Source organism: Halichoerus grypus, chromosome 3, assembly GCF_964656455.1.
Source record: "Halichoerus grypus chromosome 3, mHalGry1.hap1.1, whole genome shotgun sequence".
In the NCBI taxonomy this organism is placed as follows: domain Eukaryota; kingdom Metazoa; phylum Chordata; class Mammalia; order Carnivora; family Phocidae; genus Halichoerus; species Halichoerus grypus.
Window position 1 is genome coordinate 136,719,063 of NC_135714.1, and position 9,091 is coordinate 136,728,153.

The following is a 9,091-nucleotide window of genomic DNA, read 5'->3' on the forward strand; positions in this document are numbered from 1 at the left end:
AACTTTGCTGGAACATCTTTGAGGGAGAGGATAAATATTAAACCCACAAAAAATTCAAGGCCCGGGACCACTGTAATGTTTTGGGGAGTCATTTGATCAGGTAAGATGTGCATTATCCCCAAAACTGTGATTGATAAAATGCAAGCCCATTCAACCCCTAAGAACATGAAAGAGATGCAAGCCTTTGTACAGATTTTGAGGTTTTGGAGGATTTTTATTCCCCATCTGACATAGTGCCTCTGTCCCATGTGCTGCCAGGTAAGGAAATGGCACATATGGGACTGGGGATTAGAGCAGCAAGCTGACTTTGAGATGGCAAAAATACTAATGAAACAGATTGAAACTTGAGCAACTCTCCCAAAGCAGGGCTACCATAAGAGTCAGATGTATCTGTGACTTCAGAAGGTATGAATTGGACACTGTGGCAGAAACAAACAAAAGGAGAGAATACCCCAGGGATTTTGGTCCCAGCTCTGGAAAGGGACAGAAACCCAATATACCCCCATAAAGCAACAGCTCCTAGCGGTGTCCATAGCATCCTCATGTAGAGCCTCTCATGAAGGTACTGCATAGTATGGTAAGGACTTCCCTGCTCTGAAGGGGTAAATTGAGAATATGTTCCATCCACCCACCTCTGCTATGGCTCAAACTGCCACTTTGACTATGTGGCATGCTTATTTGCAGCAAAGGAGAACCCTGTCCACCAGCCCACTGTCTCTGGAATGCTCCTAGGCCCTGTAGAGTATGCAGATCTTCCAAATACCTCCACCTCTATTCCTATGGAGAAGAGAATGAGGAAATTCCCATTGATACCTAGTATATGGATAGATCTAATCAAGCAATTGGCCACATGGATTGTAATTGCTGTTCAGCCCAACACTGATGCCATCTGGATTGAAACAGAAACAAACTGCAGCGGCCAGTGGGCTGAACTCAGAGCACTTTGGCTGGTGATCAGTCCTGAGCTCTGGCTGCAATGACAATTGGGCTGTTCTAAAGGGATTAACCCTTTGGCTTGGACAACGGGAAACTGAGGGGGTGGACGATCATGAATAAGCCCCGGTGAGATCATGAGATAGAGAAAGGCATTTGGGTCTGCCTGCAAGAGCCTGAGGCAGTCTTCCCTGTCTTCTACATCATATAGCACTGACACCCCCTGCTAACCAGAAAGCTGATGCCCTAGCTTGGGTTAAAAACCCTAGCAGCCGACCCTTCATTAGATACAGTAAATTGGATGTATAAAAAGAGGAACAACCATAGCACCCACATGGGATGGCATATTGCCGAGGATGCTGGATTGCCCTTGAAATACAGTGATTTTGTTAATGCAGTAACAGCATGCCCTGCATGTTCTAAACAGCACCCAAAGCGACTGCCAGTGGAATCTGGGGCCATCCACTGACGTTCCCAACTGATGAGGAATTGGCAAATTGATTATACTGACCCCTTCCCTCTGAGCCAAGATTCTAAATATACTTTGGTTTGTGTGGATACTGTATCTGGCTTAACTCAAGCTTTTCACTGTCACTGTGCAAACCAGGCTGCCACCATCAGGGGATTAAAGAACTGAATTCTATGTATGGATATTCTGATCAGATAGACAGTGATCAGGAGTCACATTTCAGAGATCATTATAGGCAAGACTGGGCAATAGAACGTGACATCGAATGAAGGTTCTATCTCCCCTCTAACCCACAAACAACAAGGTTAATGGAAAGGAAAAATGGAGTATTAAAGCAACAGATTAAATGACTAACAAGTGAAACCACTTTGTTGGAATGGACTGAAGTACTGTCCCAGACTTTAATATATTTGAAATACATTTGGATAAATCAGGCCTGTTGCCTCATATGCCAGACTGGGGATCCCTGCTGAAACATCCAATACCTTTAAAAGTATGGAAATCATGGGAAATGGCCATTGCTCCAACTCTTACTTGTGGATCAACATGCTAAGCTGCAGAGAACACTGAGCCCCATCCTGCTGGAGAAAAGAATTATTTATTGGAATTTGCAATAGGACATCTTGTCAGGATATTACTTCATGCCCCTGGATAAGGAGGAACTACTCAGTCTCCACTGGGATCCCATTGTCCTGCTGTAAGCAGGACACGATACCTGGAATGGAACACACACCATTGAAGAGGGAGAAGGTGGGGAACCTGGTCTGGCATATCCTACCCCCAGTTTATCGCCTCACTTCTAATAGTGCTGCCTCTCCTGGCCAACATGTATGCTATGCACAATCAGATCAAGTTCCTAAAGCTGCAGCCACATTAACATCTAAGGATCAGGCCACAGGTGTAATTCTTATGGAAGGGAAAGACCTTCCCATACAAGTTCCTACTAAATATCTGTCTTTTCAACCTTAGATTTCTGCTGCTCCTATGGTGTCTCGTTATAGGATGGACACCTGATGGAAATACCTTTCTACAATCGATAAGCCCACTCCTGTACCCAACAAAGAAATCAATCCAACTATTAGGTATGTGGGCAGATGCCCCTCTCTAGGTTGTCAGGATGACCATGATGGCTATCATCATCCAGGGAGGGGATTAAAAGGCCCTAAAGCAGCGCATTAAGGAAAAGCAAGCTAAGACTGGTACTCTTAATTCATCTGATATTACCAGTAGTGATCCAAAAACCTGGCCAGGTTTATTAATGCTATTAATAACACTGGACACGGGTATTCTTTTTCTGTCAATCAAACTACACAGGTAGCCCATCAAACTGCTGACCAGAAGGGTCCTAAAAATACCTCTATTAGAGACATGGGTGGCTATGCTCAGATTTGAGATGGGTTTATGTGCATTACCCCAAGTTATGGACATTTGAACACCCAGGTACCCTTACACTGGGAACAGGAAAATTATTCAAAATAGAACTAACCCAATTGTACCAGAAATATGGGATGGATATCACTGGAACTGTGTAGTCATTCAGTCACACACAAGGATAATGATTGGTTTAGCCCTAACTGGTTATACTCCCAGGTATTTTTTGGGTAAGCCCAAGTGATTATGAGGCACAAATCTTTGGCTGTGGCCTCCACCTGGGCTATTGGGCCTCTGCACCCTGGGTTTTCCCTGGGCACAGGGGAGAATCTGCCTCATGGTAACAACAATTGTCAACCACCCTCTTTTCAAGGCCAGATGGGCATGCTGTATTTTCCACTGGTAAGATCAATGGCCTCCATGTCTGTTCCTTCCATTGGCTTGGAGGACATTACAGCACATATAGAAGCTCTTAACTAAATTCACTCAGCAAGCTTTAAATGATAGCCAACAAAGCCTATCCTTACTGAATACGGAAATGTCTCTTATGAGAAAAGCTGTTTTCCAAAATAGGATGGCCTTGGATATTATCATTGCCTCATGAAGAGGCACCTGTGCCATTATCCAAACAGAATGTTATATGTTTCTGCTTGATGAGTCTGCTAATGTAGCATCTTTATTAAATCACATAAAGACACGAATGAATACCCTGAGTGATTTGACCCGCAACCTAGAGGACTTAATAAAATCAGTGGTTCAGATCATGGGGCTCTTGATAGAAAAACTGTTACTTATTTTGGAAATCTTTATCTTAATCTCTGTTTTCTGTTGCATATGTCTATACTGTTGCTGTGCCATCTGCCTCCAAGGCAGCCGGTCACCCACCAAATAGGCCACCTCCATGTTAGCGAAACGCCTCATTGATCTCTCAGGGCACATTATGAAAGGAGGTGGGGGGGTTGTCATATAAGATTGTAAGAGCCAGTCTCAAGAGATGAAGTGTTAGAGGAGGTCATTAAGGGAATGTGACTGCCAGTTGGCCCCGCAAGCTGGACCTGGGCAATCAGAGGCTCCCCACACCCTCCCATTTTTAGAATGTGAGTTCTAACTACCTTTCTGAGGCTAGAAACTGCCCCAAGGACTCAGCCTTGAGAGAGAAATGTGGTGTTGAGACCATTTAGGTGGATGTGCCATTGAACTCAGTTAAGGCCTCTATGTATACTTTTAAGATTCTAGCGGGTAGATTGAGAGATCTTACCTTGCGACTGCTCAAAACAAAGCTCATGTGTAAGTTCCTTTGCTTATTAAAACTGACTCCTACCAATTTGGAGTGGTCTGCTTCTTTCTTCAGTCTTTCTTTGTCCTTTGTCTACGAGGGCCGGTTTGTGAACCAACAGGTTGGCAGCCAAGTATGTTGGTGACGTTGGTGAATCAGGGACTACATTCCTTCTACTGACCCTGCTGTAGAGATAGCTGGTGATTTCAATGGACTGGGGCAAATTGACAATAAGCCACCTTTCCTGTTCAGCCATGATCTGCTGCTATCTTATGTCTTATAAACTCCCATACAGTCTTCACTATACTCTTCCAAGAAAAAGGAAATGTGATACCTTCCCCTCCAAGTATTCTCCCTAATTCTGGCCTAGCTGACTTCTTCTCATCCTTCAGGTCTCAGCTTAAATATTTCTCTCTCACAGAAGGTTTGTCAATTTTTCCTGCTTTCCAGTCTAAACCAGGTCCATAGACTGCTCAACATCCCAGTATTTTCTTTTTTCACAGTCCCGCTGGCGGTTTGCTTATGCATATTTATATGTCTCTCCTAGATTATAAGCTCTATGAAGGAAGAGTGCACATCCATTTGATTTACCACTGTTTTCCTAACCTAGCACTCTGCCTGGCACATAGCAGTGCTCAATAACATGCTGAATAAATGAAGAGTAGCTATATCTATGAGATTGTTGAACAGTTCCTGAGTGTAGTTACATATTTCACCACCTTAAGTACCTCTTTTGAAACACTCATCTGAATCCATTTTGCAATTATATCATTATGCTTTCTAAGAGGGAAACATACTGCCTGTCTTTAGCAGTGATATATGTTTCATGTTCAGTGCATATCAAAGGCTTTCCGAAGATTCTAAAATATGACATCAGGATAGAAGGTATTGTACTGAGAGTGTTATCAACATAGTAATTCCTACAATAGATATTTGCTGACAAGCTCATCTTTTTAAACCATCCCTTTCATCTTACTATTTCCCTGCTCAAGAACATACAATGAGTTTCTCTTGGGCAATCATATTAAATCATAACTCTGCAAGTGGGAGACTGGGTCAACTTCCCAGCTGCCTCACTTCTGTCTTTTAATAAATAAGGGGTGCAAGATCCAGAGAGGTCTAGAACTGGATAGTGGAGGGGCCGAGAAAGCTTGTCTTGTCTTCTTGGCTTCTCAGGTTGTCTATACTCTGATCCTGTTCTTCTGCCTAATTGTATTTTTCAACATATGCCCTATGCGCTGGCCAGTCTGGTTTCTTTCTTTCTTTCTTTTTTTTAATTTAATTTTATTATGTTATGTTAGTCACCATACATTACATCTTTAGTTTTTGATGTAGTGTTCCATGATTCATTGTTTGCGTATAACATCCAGTGCTCCATTCAATACGTGCCCTCCTTAATACCCATCACCAGGTTAACGAGTTCCCCCCCTTTAAACCCTCAGTTTGCTTCTCAGAGTCCATAGTCTCTCATGGTTTGTCTCCCCCTCCGATTTTCCCCCCTTTATTTTTCCCTTCTTACTATCTTCTTCTTTTTCTTTTTTTTTTTTTTTTAACATATAATGTATTATTTGTTTCAGAGGTACAGGTCTGTGATTCATCAGTCTTACACAATTCGCAGCACTCACCATAGCACATACCCTCTGCAATATCTATCACCCAGCCACCCATCCCTCCCACCCCCACCACTCCAGCAACCCTCAGTTTGTTTCCTGAAATTAAGAATTCCTCATATCAGTGAGATCATATGATACTCGTCGTTCTCTGATTGACTTATTTCGCTTAGCATAATACCCTCTAGTTCTATCCATGTCATTGCAAATGGCAAGATTTCGTTTTTTTTTTTTTTTTTTTTTGATGGCTGCATAATATTCTATTGTATGTATATACCGCATCTTCTTTATCCATTCATCTGTTGATGGACATCTTGGCTCTTTCCATAGTTTGGCTGTTGTGGACATTGCTGCTATAAATATTGGGGTACACATACCCCTTCAGATCACTACATTTGTATCTTTGGGGTAAATACCCGGTAGTGCAATTGCTGGGTCATATGGTAGCTCTATTTTCAACTTTTTGAGGAACCTCCATATTGTTTTCCAGAGTGGCTGCACCGGCTTGCATTCCCACCAACAGTGTAGGAGGGTTCCCCTTTCTCCGCATCCCCGCCAACATCTGTTGTTTCCTGACTTGTTAATTTTAGCCAATCTGACTGGTGTGACATGGTATCTCATTGAGGTTTTGATTTGGATTTCCCTGATGCCGAGTGATGTTGAGCACTTTTTCATGTGTCTGTGGGCCATTTGGATGTCTTCTTTGCAGAAATGTCTGTTCATGTCTTCTGCCCATTTCTTGATTGGATCATTTGTTCTTTGGGTGTTGAATTTGATCAGTTCTTTATAGATTTTGGATACTAACGCTTTATCTGATATGTCATTTGCAAATATCTTCTCCTATTCTGTCAGTTGTCTTTTGGTTTTGTTGACTGTTTCCTTTGCTGTGCAAAAGTTTTTATCTTGATGAAGACCCAGTAGTTCATTTTTGCCCTTGCTTCCCTTGCCTTTGGTGATGTGTCTAGGAAGAAGTTGCTGCGGCTGAGGTCGAAGAGGTTGCTGCCTGTGTTCTCTTCTAGGATTTTGATGGACTCCTGTCTCACATGGAGTTCTTTCATCTATTTTGAGTCTATTTTTGTGTGTGGTGTAAGGAAATGGTCCAGTTTCATTCTTCTGCATGTGGCTGTCCAATTTTCCCAACACCATTTGTTGAAGAGACTGTCTTTTTTCCATTGGACATTCTTTCCTGCTTTGTCGAAGATTAGTTGACCATAGAGTTGAGGGTCCATTTCTGGGCTCTCTATTCTGTTCCATTGATCTATGTGTCTGTTTTTGTGCCAGTACCATACTGTCTTGATGATGACAGATTTGTAATAGAGCTGGAAGTCCGGAATTGTGATACCACCAGCTTTGCTTTTCTTTTTCAACATTCCTCTGGCTATTTGGGGTCCTTTCTGGTTCCATACAAAGTTTAGGATTATTTGTTCCATTTCTTTGAAAAAAGTGGTTGGTATTTTGATAGGGATTGCATTAAATGTGTAGATTGCTCTAGGTAGCATTGACATTTTTCACAATATTTGTTCTTCCAATCCATGAGCATGGAACATTTTTCCATTTCTTTGTGTCTCCCTCAATTTGAACTGCTGTAACGTGTTCACTGAAACATTTTGACTGGCATTAATGCTTTATGTTCCTGCATTTATATTAAAAATTCACACACAAATGACAATGGAAAACCTGCCAATACCTGATTTCTGTCCCCTATTTTTCCTCGCCAATCATATACTTAGGTACCTTTTGACCCCATGGAAAAAAAAATATCTAGTGTTCAGAACTACCAATAACAGGAAGAAGATAATTTTTTTTTTTAAGAAATGAAATGTTTTCCATCATAGTGGATTCTTAAGCACGTTCTCCACGTATGCGGCGCGCTAGCTGGATGCCTTTTGGCATAATTGTGACACATTTGGCATGGATAGCACACAGGTTGGTGTCTTCAAAGAAGCCCACAAGATAGGCCTCGCTTGCCTCCTGCAAAGCACCAATAGCTGCGCTCTGGAATCCCAGATCTGTTTTGAAGTCCTGAGCAATTTCTCGCACCAGACGCTGGAAAGGAAGTTTGCAGATCAGAAGTTCAGTGGACTTCTGATAACGTCTAATTGCACGGAGTGCCAGTCCCAGGCCTGTAACGACGAGGTTTCTTCACCCTTCCAGTAGAGGGCGCACTCTTGCGAGCGGCTTTTGTAGCCAGTTCTGCCTCGGTGCTTTATTCACCGGTCGATTTGCGGGCAGTCTGCTTTGTAGGAGCCCTGGTACAGAAACCTCCTCACTTACCCGCCTTCTCCTTCGGCGGGAGCTCGGCGAGCTAGAGGCGGTGCTGGCGTTGGCGAGCGACGGCCGCGCGGCGGCGGCTGCGAACACCCAGTCTGGTTTCTTGACAGAAGAAATGTGCATATTGTTAATTGTGTGTTAGGCCTTCGTTACACTTGTGGTAACTTTCTGCTTGGGCTCCCTTTCTTGCTGCCGTTATGAACTTCTTGAAGCAGAGCTCTGGCCATATCAGTACCTTGCTGGAAAATGTGGACATGGTTTAATGCCCTGACTCCTTAGCCAGGTATGTTTGTTCTTCAGGGTCTGATCTTACAACTTTTCTCTGTTTTCTCTTAGTCCCTTTTGAACATTCTTTGCTCTAGCCTCGCCAAGCAAAAATGGTTCTCTGTCATGCATGTCCTATATCACATTATTCTAAAAGATGGCTTCTCGGGCGCCTCGGTGGCTCAGTTGGTTAAGTGACTGCCTTCGGCTCAGGTCATGATCCTGGAGTCCAAGGATCGAGTCCTGCATCGGGCTCCCTGCTCAGCAGGGAGTCTGCTTCTCCCTCTGACCTTCCCCCATCTCATGCTCTCTCTATCTCATTCTCTCTCTCAAATAAATAAGAAAAGTCTTTAAAAAAAATAAATAAAATATGGCTTCTCATTGATTCCCTATGTCAGGAATTCCTGGTCCGCCCCATTCTATCTACTCTTTATTGTCCTTCCCATGTCCAAATCCTTCTCCTTTACAATGATCAGCACACTGAGTGGTTTTGGAGAGCTGATCCCCATCCGACTGTCTTTTTGGTTTGTTTCCTCCTGTCTTCCACCAAGCTTGAACTTATCATCTGTCCATCCAGATGTAGTTTCTCTAATCTGAAGTTTCATTGCATTTTCTCTATGTTTATGCCATATTTTGTGGCATAGTTACACATTTGTCTTATGTTCTCTATAAGAATGTAAATGTCTTTAAGGATCAGTATTTAATTCATATTTCTATCCTTTCCTATTGAGTGTCCTCTCGTACTTTGTACATAGCTGACATTCAATAAATACTTGTTGGATAAAAGCTGTTGAATGAATACTGGGCACACAAATATTTTAGTTTGTTACTTACTTTGGGCATATGCCTGAAGGGTACACCAGGAGATAGGTCTGAGATTAAATGTGATAATGTCTT

General features: G+C 42.6%; 1 pseudogene; it reads right to left on the reverse strand.

Annotated features, from left to right (window-relative positions):
* Positions 1-7,255: 7,255 nt before the first annotated feature.
* On the reverse strand, positions 7,256-8,053 carry LOC118531519 (histone H3.3A-like; annotated as a pseudogene).
* Between the last annotated feature and the right edge of the window lie 1,038 nt (positions 8,054-9,091).